Source organism: Balaenoptera physalus (assembly GCF_965194825.1).
Source record: "Balaenoptera physalus genome assembly, chromosome: 17".
Lineage (NCBI taxonomy): Eukaryota > Metazoa > Chordata > Mammalia > Artiodactyla > Balaenopteridae > Balaenoptera > Balaenoptera physalus.
The window spans coordinates 72,966,840-72,981,894 of NC_138895.1; the positions used below are offsets into that span (position 1 = coordinate 72,966,840).

Genomic DNA, 15,055 nt, shown 5'->3' on the forward strand with positions numbered 1-15,055 from the left:
AAAGCTTTTTCTGCATCTATTGAGATATGGTTTTTCTCCTTCAGTTTGTTTTATCACATTGATTGATTAACGTATACTGAAGAATCCTTGCATTCCTGGGATAAACCCCACTTGATCATGGTGTATGATCCTTTTAATGTGCTGTTGGATTCTGTTTGCTAGTATTTTGTTGAGTATTTTTGCATATATGTTCATCAGTGATATTGGCCTGTGGTTTTCTTTTTTTGTGACATCTTTGGCTTAGACCAATTTAAATGGGCAATCATGTACACTTAAACTCTGGGATCTCAAAGTAAAATTTTAGGGTGGTTCCTTTCCCCTTTGGAAGAAAAACAGCAGATGATATCTAAGGAGTAAGGACAAAGATTGTTGCGACCTACTGCCTTCCAAAGCAAGATCAGATTCGCACTTACACTGACCAATGTGTCTAATTCCAGTGAGGTCATATCCTTGTCTTATGAAATAGGAGGGGGAAATGGAGGGAGGATGCAGTGCTGTAGATGCTTGTCTATATTCCTAGTAAGTTCTATTGTACAACTCTTTCTTTAGAATAAAATCCACTATACAATACAATAAAATCCAAAATATAGGGGGAAATCTGCACAGAAATATTCATTGCAGAATGACTTATAATGAAAAAAAAGGAAGGGGGGAAATAAGTCATATGTGGAATAATCGATGAATTGTGAATACCCATTGTGTGCCAGCCACTGACCTGGGCATTTTACGTATATTTTCTCATACAGTCTTCACACTTACCCTATGAGACACTTATATCCATCCCCATTTTACAGAGGAGGAAACTGAGGCTCTGAGACAGTAAGTCTCAAGTGAAGTGTCTAAGGATGCATGCCTAGACTAAGTCTATCTAACTCACTCCACTATGAATTCTTGTCATTATTCCCCAGAGTGTAGGCTCAGGAGAGGGGTCATAGGTGAGATTACCTGTGGTTAGATGATGTGCTGGTATCTTCTGTGTGCCCTTTCACCTCCACTCAACCTCCTTCTCTACCTGTTCTCAGCCCATGAGGCTTTCCTGTGTGGGCTGAATCAATGGATCTCTTGCCATCTGGCTACCAGGCAGCAAGAGATCAGAAGGAGGAGACAGTGAAGTGAGCGCATTGTGAGCGCATTGGGTTAAGTGCTGGCTGCATCCCTCACATCAAGGTCACAGCTCCTGTCTGGAGATGCTCTCTCTCCATGTCCTAAAAGCACACCTCACTTGTTCAGGCCATGGGATAACACGGCCCCACTGTGCTAGCTCAGGATACTGCACAGGTATACTGTGGCTTCACACATTTATATAAATAGTCCCTTTCTGGAACTCTCCCCAGTTACAGAATTAGCATGTGCCACTGCGTACTTGTACAGACCCTTAAAGATGCAAGTGACAGGAAAATCCAGATAGAAGATGGGCAGACATCAGAGTAGAACCAGAGCTGGGTGAGAACCTAAGACAGCACCAGGGATCTCCCACATGGTTTTTGTTCAGCCAAGTCAATACCACACAGATTTATTGATTCCGTATGCTCTAGTCTAAATGGGGCGTGTTATGTAAGGAGCTCACAGTCTTATGATGGAGACAGAGATGTCATAAACAGGCAGTGCAGGACTCTTACAGGTACCACAACCGTGGAAAGAACAAAGTGCTGAGAGGGGCATGGGAGAGGGAGTATTTAATTCCACCTTAAAGCAAAGACTTCAGAGAAGATGACATTTGAGGGATGAGGAGAATTTTGCAGGCAGAGTGAAAGGGCATCTAACTAGTAGGTAGCAACAAGAGTTGATTGCCACCTGGGATCTCATATCTAGGTAGATTCAGACTAGCCTTTTCCAGCTCCCTTTCAAGGAGACATTTAAGTCTCCAGACCTCATGGGTTGACTGTGACAGCGTTGTTCTCACTCCTTGGCCCAGGACTACAGGAGGCTAGTTTCTCTGCACAGTGAGATTTATTTTCCTGGCAGTCTCCCTCCCCAGCTGGGAACAGAATCCTAGCAAATGTATTTTATATAGCTTTGAGTCTTAAAGACAAGTTTCTGTCGTATAACCTGTCTTGTGACCAAAACTCTAGAATTCCGCATTAACTAACACATTAAACCACTCAACATATACATGCTTCATTAATGTTCAGATATGCAAATTCCATGCAGGGCAAGTCATATTGCCCTCTCTCAAACACAGCTCCAGATCGTGAATGAAGATTACAAAGTCAGCTCAATCTTCCAACACAATGAAGTTTCTGCCTCTTCCTCTCTACACGGTGGTGTGTAACTTGGTGTGCTTCAAAAGCAAAGTGTTGGTCAAAAGCGAGGTGGTCTTGGGTTCCTACATGTCCAGAAAGCTGACTCTCTGGAGGATAAAAATGGCCACTGATGATTGTGGTTGAGGATTGCTTGAGTTGGTGTGATTTCATTCTCACAATCCCTACTCCAGAAGCTTAAGCAAAACAGTAGGTCTGGTGACCTGTTTCGCAGAGAGACAGAGCTTTCTTTCCTATGGACCTCACAGTGATACAGATGCTGTCATTTGGCTACATTTAATCCCTTAATTTTTACCCAGGGAATGGTAATATTAGTCTAATGAACATGGCAGATGTTTGGAGCCAGGAGCAGGGTTATGGCTTGTATGTAGCCTGAGAGTCCAACAGATGTAGACTCAGTTCCCTGACTCACCAGCTGACCTTGGGCAATCCACTTAGCAAATCCATTCCTCAGTTTCTCCAGTCATAAAATGAGGATAATCATAGTTCCCACCAGAGATACTCTTTGTCAAGACCTTTGATGTCAGTTTCCACAGACAAAGGGCTGTTATAATTATCCTGGGTGCACTAATGAGGAAGGGAAAAAGCCAGACTGATTATTATACGACTTCTCAGGTACCAGTTTCCGGCTGCTGTTTGTGAGTCACAGTGGACCGTGGATCCACCTCGTCATGTAGTGAAGCAGACTCATACTGGTGGGGAGCAGAGTGGAAGCTGAGGGATGTTTTTTCAAGCTTCATGGTTTGAGGGGCTACGATGATTGAATGGACCCTGACAGTCATGCATTCATATCTCTTTTCTGTTGCTTATTTTTTCTATGACCTTGAACAAATCACTTAAATTTTCTGAGCCTAAAATCCTTAATCTGCTACTCAAGGCTTTTGAAAGGATCAATGAGGTAGTGTGTGCAAAGTGCCCACCACAATACCTGTAACATTGTAGGTACAAAAATGTTAATTTCTTCTCTTTTTTTTTTTTTAAAAAAAAAAGACAATTTTTGAGGAGTTTTAGGTTCACAGCAAAATTAAGTGAAAAGTACAGAAGGCTCCCATATACTCCAGGCCCAACACACCCACGTCCTCCTCCCTATCAACTTCCCACACCAGAGGGGTACATTGTTACAATCTATGAACTTACACTGACACATCTTTCTCACCCAAAGTCCATAGTTTACACTAGGGTTCACTCTTAGTATTGTACTTTCATTGTTTTGGAAAATGTATAATGACCTGTATCCATCATTATAGTCTCACACAGAATAGTTTCACTGCCCTAAATTTCCTCTGTGTTCCATGTATTCATCCTTCCCTCCCCCTAACTCTTGCCAACCATTGATCTTTTTACTGTCTTCATAATTTTGCTTTTTCCAGAATGTCATATAGTTAGAATCATTCAGTATGTAGCCTTTTCAGATTGGCTTCTTTCACTTAGCAATATGCATTTAAAGTGCCCCCCCCCATGTATTTCTGTGCCTTGGTAGCTCACTTCTCGATAGTACTGAATAATGTTCCATTGTCTGGAGGTACCACAGTCTATCCATCCACACGTTGAAGGACTTCTTATTTGCTTCCAGGTCTTGGCAATAATGAATAAAGCTGCTGTAAACATCTTTCTGCAGGTTTTGTATGGACATATATTTTCAACTCTTTTGTGTAAATACCAAGGAGCAAAATTGCTGGATTGCATAGTAAGAGTATGTTTAGCTTTATAAGAAACTGCCCAACTGTCTTCCAATGTGGCTGTACCAATTTACACTCCCAACAGTGATGAATGAGAGTTCCTGTCGCTCTACATCCTCACCAGCATTTGGTGTTGTCAGTGTTTTGGATTTTTGGCATTCTAATGGGTGTGTACATCCTCTTTTTAGGAATCACAAATACTAGGAGATCAACCTGAGAATCTCAAACAGACTGGCACTAAGCTAAGAGATAGAGGGCAGAAATACCCCCAAATATTAATAAACCCCTGACCTCTAAATTTTACAGAGTAAATAACCAACTGATATTTATCTCACCTTCTAGCCAGTCTGTGTCGATGGCATTGTACTTCCACTCTAGCCACAGAACCCTTGTCCAGTATCAGCAGGCACACTCTGTCTGACCATGCCCAGAGCCAAAAAAAGTGAGCAAAAGTTTAGAATTACACAGCCACCTACTTTCCATTTATTTCATCTGAGAGACCCTCAGAGTAAGAGTCAGATTCGGATTGGGCAAGGGTGGAAGTGTTTCCATTTGGAGAAAGTCACATAAGCCAAGACACTGAGAAAGGCTTACTCTTGGGACAAGAAGATGAGGAACGAGAATGGCAAAGAAGACTCTAGCTTGTCTCGTCTGAAATTGGATCAGGACTAACCCAACCTAACTGGATCAGAGTCCACATGGCTGATCAAAGATAGTTGAGAGGAAAGATCTGTGCTTTGGTCAATACGCTTTGCATAAGGACACCTGCTGAGATCTCACGGAACACACTTTAATCTCATTTCCTGTGGTGCATTGCTTCCATTAGCCTGTGGCGACTGCATTTGAGAGCTTATTTAAATAAAATGGAAAGCAGAGTTATGTCTATGCAATTTAACTAAAATAGAGGCCAATTTGGGTGGCCAGCCATTTAAAATATTTGACACACTCTGATTTTCTTTCTTTGTGTCTTTTGTTTGTTTTGTTTTGTAGTTCTCCAAAATGAGAACATTGGGGAGAACAAACTCTTAGGTCCTTATTATTCTATGCAAATATGATTTTGTCCTAAGATAGGATAAAATAATTTATCTCATTTGACTACCCAGTTATTTTGGGTGTCATCTAAACTAGCAACTCAGATTAGCATATGACTCAAGGTCATGAAGGAAGCTCATGACATAAGCTAGGACAAAGACATGGGTCAAGCTCTTTGTCCAGATTATTTGCCGTATTGAGTATTACTGGCAAAAATGAACAACAAATTATAATAGGAATGGTATCTGATTTTGACTGAAAAAAGAAGAGATGACTGAAATTCATCTTTCCTCAGACCAGGAGAGTAATTTACCAAGCTTTATTAATGGGCATCTTCACATCCTTGGTAACCTTAATTGCTAATTAATTAAGAGATGATTGGATAAACAATAGATTGTACTACAAAATGAAGATAGTGAAATTTACTCTCATGGTGCCTAATGAACGTTCTTTATCCTATTGCCCTATTAATCTTTCAGCGCCTTGATTTCTGAAGTAAAGAAACCCAAGAGCCATTTTCTGAAAATTAGAGTTAAATCAGATCAACATTAAAGGACTTCTGGGTCAATCATAATTTAATTAAAGCAGAATAGGGGAAAAAATCACAGCAAGTGAAACAGTCTGCAATAGTGACAAGAGCCTTGGTTGGTCTTAAAATCAGAATACCTATGTCTGAAACATTTATTATTATGGACATTGTTGACAGATACTTTGATTTCCCTGAGCCTCACTTTTCTCCTCTGTAAAATGGAGATGATCAGTTCAGCTGAAAGTGACAGAGACACAAAAATAAGAGTGGTCTATACAAGACAGAAGTTTGTTTCTCTAATTTGTAAAAGATCCAGAGGTAGACAGTTGAGGACTGATGGCAGCTCAGCTCCACAGAAATTTCCAAGCCTAGGTTCATTCTATCTTTTTTTGTTTCCATGCAATGAGCCTCTAATTCCAAGACTGCCTCATAGTCTAAAAAGGCTGCTCCAACACCAGCCTTCATACCCACATTCAATCCAATGGAAATAAGTGTGTAAAGAAAAAGAAGCAAAGCATCTACACCAGATCTCTATTAAGGAAGCTTCTAGACAGCACTCCAGCTCACATCCCATTGGCCAGAACTTAGTCATGTGGCCACATACATCTGCAAGGGAGGCTGGAAAATTTAGTGTTATTCTGGACAGGATGGGAGGCTTTACCACTGTATGAAAATGGAGGGTGGAAATTGGAGGATACCTAGCTATCTCTAATCCAAGATATAGCTCAAAGGGTTGTTACGAAAGGCCAGTGAAGTAATAGATGTAACATAGCTAGCAAAATGTCTGGCTCATAGAAGGTGTTCAGTAACTGCTGACTGAATCTGATGGACAAAAAGAGAAAGTTCCTGAGAATCTTGACTGCTCTAAAGAGTAATGGGAGTGTGCCCCCTTAGAACCCACATATGCAAAGGGATCCAGATTCCCCAGGGGCACTGATGAGCCAGGGAATGGCCTGTCTTTGAACCAAGCTTCTTTTCAAGCCTTTAAGGGACCAGGAAGTGCTAATTGCCTTCTGCATCCCATTCCTCCTCATCTCTGATTGTACAATTTTCTCTTTCCAAAATCTTCTCTTACTCCTTCTTCACTTTGCCAAGATTCAGTTCAAATACCACTTTCTGCAAGAATCCTTCCTAACATTCCTGGCTGTGTTAGGTACCTTTTGCTGAATTATCATAAGAATTGGTGCATACTGCTGTCATAGAACTATATGATGGTCAAAAGATGCCAATAGCACCCCCACACACACACACACATACCCACACACATATTGTGACAATCAGAACTGTCCTCAAACATTTCCAAATGTCCCCTGGGGGATAAAATTCTCCCCTAACCCCACCACACACGAACACAGTTGGGAACAACTGTTACAGAACAGGAAGGAGGTGGATTTAAATAAAAGAATACCATAAAATCAGTGAAGACCCATTGACAGAGACAGACAAAGTTACTAGTTATGGAAAACAATCTACTTCCAAAGTTAAAATTTCTTTTCTCCCTCAGTCTCATTTTTCCCCCTAAAAATAAGATAGTGGGTTCTAGAAACTAGTCTGAAACAACTAGGGGTCAGCCATGCAAAAAAAAGTGTGAAAGTTGGAGTGCACAAGGAGGAAGGAAAAAAACCTTAGGCATGAGCGTAGAAATATCTCAGTATAAGGCAACTACATGATGATTCTGACATAAACACTAATTTGATCTCCAGTTACTTTAGTAAAAGCAAAGAATCCAGAAAGATGGAGGTGATCATTGTATTTTGTGCTATACTCATCAGAGCACACCAGGGGATACTGGATTCAGTTCTGGTAATCTCATTTCAAGAGTAACAGGGGCAAAGGAGAGCAGTCAGAATGGGGTCCACTCCATTCTCCAATAATCCAAGAAGCGTGACTGGATGCCTGCTATGGCCTATGCATGTGGACACAGAGCTAAATGGGACATTGACCTTTCTTTTCAGAAATTGACATTCTGGTGAAGGGAGCAAATGTGTTAACAGTACCACAAAACATAAACGGTTATTTTGAATAGCAGGTCTGTGTTGTATGAGGTTTAGGGAATCACAAAATAAAAAGTATAAAGGGGTGACTCCTGAGTTAGGAGTGCTGTTCTGGGCCTCTGTAGAGTTATGTTTTAGAAAGATGACCCTGATGGCAGAAGTGGTGAGATCGTAAACTAAAGCAGTGGTAACGGAAATGGAGGGGAGGATGTGTTAAGAACCAGTTGGAAGGTAGAATCATGAGAAGTCGGTGATTGGATAAATATGACAGAGGAAGGGGAGAGAAAGACATCCAGGATAACCCTAGCTTAAAACGTGAGAAATGGATGAGATAACATGGGAAGTTTGGCTTCAGGAAGAAGACTTCAGGGAGGCAAGCCTGTTGTTTCCATGTATGAAGGACTTTATCCCGTGAAAAAAGTGCTGGGTATGTTTTGTGTGGTACCAAAGGTTAACTCTAGGACCAGGGTTGGAAGTTAAGAAAAAATTTTCTTGCATGGCAGGAAGAATTTTCTGAGACTCATTGCTATCCAAAAACTAACATGAGTGTTCTGCAGGAGGTGGTGAGCTCATCGAGGCAGCAAACAGAGTGACACTGGGTGCCTAGCCTAGAGGACATCTATAGAGGTTGACTGCCCACCCCTCACCTCACTTCTTCTGGTAGCATCCTGCTTGTCCTTGGAGAGCCACTCCTTCTCCCTCTTGTCCTTGGGATTCAGGTAAGATGCTCCACGCTCCTGCTCCAAGGGTGGTCTGCGGTCCACGTCTGCACCGTGAAGAGTCTCAGAAATGGCCATGAACCTCACTAGTGGGAAGCAGCCGCATAGCACAGGGAGATGAGCTAGGTGCTTTGTGACCACCTAGAGGGGTGGGATGGGGGGGTGGGAGGGAGACGCAGGAGGGAGGGGATATGGGGATATGTGTGTGCATACGGCCGATTCGCTTTGTTGTGCAGAGGAAACTAACACAGCACAGTAAGGCAGTTCTACTCCAATTAAGATGTTTAAAAAAAAGAAAAGAAAAGAAATGGCTATCAAGTGAGCACGTACTCCAAACCAGGCATATAAGGGTCCTCATCAGAATCTGTGCAGGAATCATACGGAAGATTTGCACTCTTCCTGTGGAACAGCTGTTGTGGTAGACAGAAAATAAGGGTGGAGGTACTCCGGGGGCCACCCAGCTACAACCTAGGGAAAGTGGCCTGGAAATGAAGGCGACACACAGGAAAACCAAGTGGAGGGGAGGAGAGAAAGACAGAGAGAAAGAGAAGGAGAGATTGAGACAAAGGGAAAGAGAGAGAGATTAGAGATTCAGAGAGAGAGAGAGGTTAAGAGAGGGAGGGAGGGGAGAGAGAGAGGAAGAGGGAGAGAGAAAAATCCAAAGACCTTTTTCTAGCTATCCCTCAGACTGGTTGCACCCCAAGAGTTCACCTCTGTATCTAAAAAGAAAAAAACCTTTTTTAATCTTTAGCCAGCCAGTTTGAGATAGGTTTATTGTCATTTGCCCCCCAAAGAATCCTTATCATGGACATTGTATAGGAAATTCAAGCATAAAATGAGAGGTGCTTTCCAGACAAAAGAGCAATGCCAATGAAGCTTTGAAACCAGTCTATTTTTATAACAATTGGACATGTTTAGGTTAAAAAAATAAAAAATAATATTTGACATGCTAAAAAGATTAAAATAAACCTGGACAATAATAGTAACAAAGAAACCTTTCATCATAATGGTACTTAGAGAATTTAGCGAGCACCTCCCCAGGCATCAAAGTGGAACACATTTCTCTACGCATTCCGGTGATTATTTTTAAAAATTATAGTACTTCCTTTCAAGAATACACTAACAAAAAAAGAAAAAGAAAAAATAGACAGTAAAAGTTTCCAAATCTGGAACAACTGAATTGGAAATATATATATATATATGTGTAAATTACCAAAAAGCAAGGTTTTAATTCTAAATACTTTGGACCTTGCAAGCATCATAATGTCCTGGTGTGAATCTTTCTCACTTAGGATGCCTTTCAACGCCTTTTAGCACCTCCCCCCAAGACCAATAGCATACTAAGTAGAACTGAAACGTTCATTATTACACTACTGGATCACTTTTAATAGGGGATATAATCTCATTACAAGCTCTAGTAGTCATCCAGATTACAATCTTAATTGCCACTATAGGTAAAAGTATAATAATATATGCTTTTTTTTTTTGTAACAGCATAATTAAAGAAGAAATTTTTTCTGTAAGCAAGCCTTCTTGGCCTCAGGTTATGCAGACTTTCCCCCACATTTAAAAGTGGAACTTATGTGGTATCAATTCTTGGGAAACTATACAATATTTTAAGGATTTTCTTACATTTTAGCAAAGTCATAAAGTGGATCACTCTCTCCCCTCCCAAATTATCTTTTTCCTTCCTTCTCTTCAAATGTTGCCGTGTAAACAATGTTAGAGGATGAACTTTGGAAAGAGAAGCTCTGTGCTCACGTGCTGAGGTTTCGTCACTTTCTACTTCTGTTGACTTTGAGTAAATCAGTCAGTGTCTCTTGGACTCAGTCTTCATCCATGATACGGGACTGTAAATGCCTACTACACATGTGGACCAAATGGAAAAAAAATGTGTATGTGTTTTAAAACTGTACACTATTATACCATTTTTAAATGACTTATCAAGGGCTTGCTATGAGTAGTGCATTGAGGTGACAAGTGTTGTCTATTTTTCACTCTTCTAATACAGAACCTCAGAGTTGAAAGGGATCTTAAGTATTCCCAAATACCAGGTACATTCCTTTGAGTTAAGTAGCCATCCTCTTGCAGTATCCACTTTAAAGCAGGTGTCAAGCTGCCATGGAGGAATGGATTTAAGCATGTAGCTAGGAGTAGTATGGCCAGGAATGGAAGCCAACTTTAGAGTCTTAGACAAGAAGGTATTAGCAGGTATGAATGAGGGTCAGAGGTGCAGCACACGTGAGCTAATGATGGAAATCAGATCAAGATGGAGGAATGAACACACACTCCATACAGAGTATGAGGGTGACAGCCAGGAGCTAGGAATGCGTTACAACCAGGGATCACTAGGTGACAAGAGACACCATGAATCTGGATGGGAGAGGAAAGTCTTCAAGACTTGGTAAAGCTTTGGAACCTATCTGAGCTACTAAACCTTTGGATATTGAGGGCCCTCAGGTGACTAAGAACAACTTCTCAGAGTCATTACTACTTTCTGTAGATCTCTAGCTCAGGAAAGATCCATGAGACTCAATTTGAATGACTGCATGAACTTTTAGTAGCATGATTGCATACGACTTCAAATTTCTCTAATTTTAACTACTCTTCTTGCCCTTCCCTCTTTCTGACTGTGATACTCAATGCAGAGTCAGGATTAAGCACAGCCCCCACCTAAAGGTTAATAAATGTAAACTTAGATCTGTCGTGTGCCACTGAGCTTGGCAAGGGAAATATGAACTGAAAAGACAGGAATAGTCCCTACCCTCATGGAACTTATGGTTGGCTGTGAAGACAGGCACCTTACAAGTAATCCTTCAAAGCACTGCTGTTGGTAAAGCACTGGGAGTGAAGGGAGAGTGGACACAAAGAGGAGACGATTCACTGGGGTGGGACTGATGGACACAGAGGCAGCAGCTGGAGGGAGAGCCTGGTCGGAGACCCCAGCCCTCAGGAGCATGGCAAGTGCAGTCAAGTTGCAATCCAGTCATCAGAGCTAAGAAAGATTTTCTCTGGGGGACAGCATGAGACTTCAGCTCATAAAGGGTGATGTGGAGCAGAGCCACCATGAATGGCCACATCGGTGCGTACAGCTCCAGAGACCTCCATTCGTGGCTTTGCAGCCAAAAAGACAGGGGTAGCAGATGTGTGCTAAGTTAGCCAAAGGGATTTTTTTAGGATAAGGCATGGAGGGGAGAACAGAATTGAGCTCCATGAAGGTTATGCTGGCCTATACGTTGGGTAGTCATGTACAAAAATCAACAATAACACAGCTGAGATTTCCTGACACCTACAATGTGCCCACCCTATTCTAAGATGTACATATATTTTAGAATAAAACATTCAACATATGTATCTTAAAATAGATATTCATTTTCTGTGTGTGTGTAGAAGTATTTATTTAATCTTCATAACGGTCCTATAAAATAGGTACTATTTTATCCCCATTTGAAAGATGAGAAAACTAAGACTGAGAGGGGTACAATGAGCTGCCAAAGGTCAGATAGCTAGGAATGGGGCTGGGGCAAAAACCAGGAAGTTTAGCTCCAGAGTCCATGAGAACAAGTGCCTTGGGAAGGGAGAGTTAATCACCAAGGACCTAAGTGGTCCAGCAGAGAAAGGCTAACAGAAGCATCCCTCCTCTCAGTTTGGGGATCAGCACATTTTGCTGTGCCTATTGGTCCTGGGGCACACAGCCATCCTCTCGGGAATAATGCAACAAAATCCTAATTTGGAACCCAACAGTTCATGAGACCAGGACTGTTGATACAGTGCCCTCTGTCAATCTGGAAAACACTGGAATAACTTGCATCTCACTGGATGCTCCTGAGAAATGGTTGGGGTAGGGGCAGCTGACCGGTCCTGACAGGGGCCTCAGACAGCATCAACATAAATAACAATTCTGAACTGGAGTTAGCACTGGTCAACTGTCCCAGAAGTCAAATTCAGGTCCAAAACATCTAGCCTATATTAACCTTTTATATTTCCAAATTGCAGCCTTAATCTCTTTCCATCAGCTTACTAATAACTACATCAGAGACCCCACAAACCTATCATTGTTCTCTCTGAGGCCCTGAGGCAAATCATCTGTGTGCTCTCTGATTGAGTGCCCTGTTAGTTAAGTGGGGAAAAGGGAAAAACCTTCCTCACCACAGTACTGTGAGAATTCACAAGATACCTACACACTGCACTTTGGAGGTATGTTATTCCCTTCAAAGAAAACTTGCCCCTTGATTATCAGGATGCGTGGGGTGTAAGAGGAAAGGGAAAGCCAAGGTTTGTCACCAATTCTTGCTTGCATAAGCCTCTCATTCATTCATTCATTTAAAAAAAAATTCTTGAGCACTTACTATATGCCAGGCACTGTTCTAGGTGCTAAGGAGGCATTGGTGAGTAAAACACACCTTCAAACAGCTCTTAAGCAGCTCAATGTCTATTTAGAGCAGTGGGTCTCCATCCTGACTGCACACTGCAATGGCCTGAGAGACTTAAAAAGTCCAATGCCCAGTGACCTCGTCTCAGACCAGTTAAATCAAAATCTATGAAGGTAGGACTCTGGCATTTGTATTTTTTAATCTCCCTAAATGAGTGTGTTACTAGAGAGAGTTGAGTACCACTGGTCTGGAATGAATGAATTGCCTTCCCCTCTGCTCTTGGCAGAGCATTCATTAGAACACTTCATTATAATTATAGGAGACCCTTGGCACCTACAAGAAAGATCCTTGTCATTTTGTCTATATGAGTCAGGCGGCCATTTGTAGCTTCTTTAAGGCATGAGTTGGAACTCTTGAATTGGAAGCCTGAGTGCAGAAATGAAGTCATCAGCTAGTGATTGACCCAGCCTGGGTGACTCTTTGGTATCCATGACTCCATGCCCTTTGAAGAAGGGATTCACATCGATCTTCACATTCTCTGTGCATAGCCAAGAAACTGACACTAAATAAGTGATCAGTTAATAAATGGAGGTGGGAATGAACACATTTTGCTTTAATTTACCTGGATCCCTTCTTCCAAGAATTCTCTCTACCATTTGAAGAACCCCTCCTCCTCCTTCTCTCTATATCCATGTGTTGTTTTTATTTATTTATTTATTTATTTATTTATTTATTTATTTATTTATTTATTTATTTATTTATGGCTGTGTTGGGTCTTCGTTTCTGTGCGAGGGCTTTCTCTAGCTGTGGCAAGCGGGGGTCACTCTTCATCACAGTGCGCGGGTCTCTCATTATCGCAGCCTCTCTTGTTGCGGAGCACAGGCTCCAGACGCGCAGGCTCAGTAGTTGTGGCTCACGGGCCGAGTTGCTCCGCGGCATGTGGGATCCTCCCAGACCAGGGCTCGAACCCATGTCCCCTGCATTAGCAGGCAGATTCTCAACCACTGTGCCACCAGGGAAGCCCCCATGTGGTTTTTGATAGGGTTACCCTCCACCTCTTGGCTCCAAAAGATGTCACCTGCCCCAGATCAGGTTAATGTGTGACACTGTAAATACACTCTTTGCCTATGACCTATGCCAGGCCAGTTAATGTCCATCGTAACCTTTTCCTAGAACAATCAGACATCACGTTTGCCCCTGGTTACTCAGCTGGCATATGGTAAATTGGAGTTGCTGGTTGCTGGTGGACTTATTAGCCATCAACTGGGGATACTCTGGCTGAGAATAAGGTCGAGGCAGATTCCTGATGATCTGATGTGAACAACTTGATCCAGGTGGGCTTGAACATCTACTCTTGATCCTTTCATTATGTGGGTTGATAATTTTCCACTTTTGACATAAGCCTATTTGAATCAGATTTCATCTCGTATAGTCAAAAGAGTGTTCACTAATATACAAGTGAATGAATTATCTGCTCCTTACTCTTCAAGTAAGAAAACTTAAAGGAAACACGCATGGCTTCTCCCCTTGCCCTCGAAATTATTGAGAAGGATATGGTGACAACTGAAAGCACTCATCTGTTTGTCTAAAAACACTTTTCCCAAAATATGCTCCCTAGAATATTAAATTTTCCCATATTCCTACAAGTTTAGGGTAAAACTGTTAAAAGGTTTCTATAGTGCAAAATTTCTCAAACCTTAAGTGTATCAGTAAGAACTGTAGATGTTTCACAAAAGCTGAAATATACTGTATTTTCCCAACTTATTTAAGTACAGGACTCTTTTTTGATCCTACATCTCCTGGGACTAGAGTGTTGGAGGAAGTGTCATTCAAGCTGCAACCTAAAGAATGTTCTTTTCTCTGTCTGGAATACATCCCCGCATGCTCAGTCCCAAGCCTGTCCAATAACTACTCAGCCATCATGCCTCAGTTTAAATATTATTTTTTCCAGAAAGTCTTTAACAGAACCACTACTGTCACTTCCCTCCAACCCCTATAAGAAAGTTATTTATACTTATTATTTGTTCTCTTAAACTCTATACTTCCTCTTTTATGGTATTTAGCACGGAGAGTTATAATAATTATCCATACGTTTCCCACTTAGAATACATGGAGGCCATTCTACAATATGGCCCCCAGTGACCCTCACCTACTGGTGTTCATGTCCTTCTGTAGCACCTCCCACATTGAATCATGGTTGGTCCAATAAAATATGGCAGAAGTGAAAATATGTGACTCCCAAGGTTAGCCCATAAAAGGCTTTGGGTCTTCCGCCTTAGGTTCTTGAATTGCTCCCTCTGGGAAAAGCCAGCCATCATGCTATAAGGACACTCAAGCATCCTTGCAGAGAGGCACTGAGGTGCCTGACCAACAACCAGCACCAACTTGCCAGCCCTGTGAGAGTGCCAACGTGGACGGAGATCCTCCAGTTAGGACTTCAGAAGAGTGACGCTCCAGCCAACATCTGA

The 15,055-nt window shown here is 41.8% G+C and overlaps 1 long non-coding RNA gene across 1 annotated transcript; it reads right to left on the bottom strand.

Moving 5' to 3' along the window:
* Positions 1–211: 211 nt before the first annotated feature.
* LOC309646859 lies at positions 212–10,823 on the bottom strand. Its single transcript, XR_014255631.1, has 2 exons — positions 10,747–10,823; positions 212–10,460 (listed from the first exon to the last, which is right to left on the bottom strand). It is a non-coding gene; the product is annotated as an uncharacterized lncRNA (long non-coding RNA).
* Between the last annotated feature and the right edge of the window lie 4,232 nt (positions 10,824–15,055).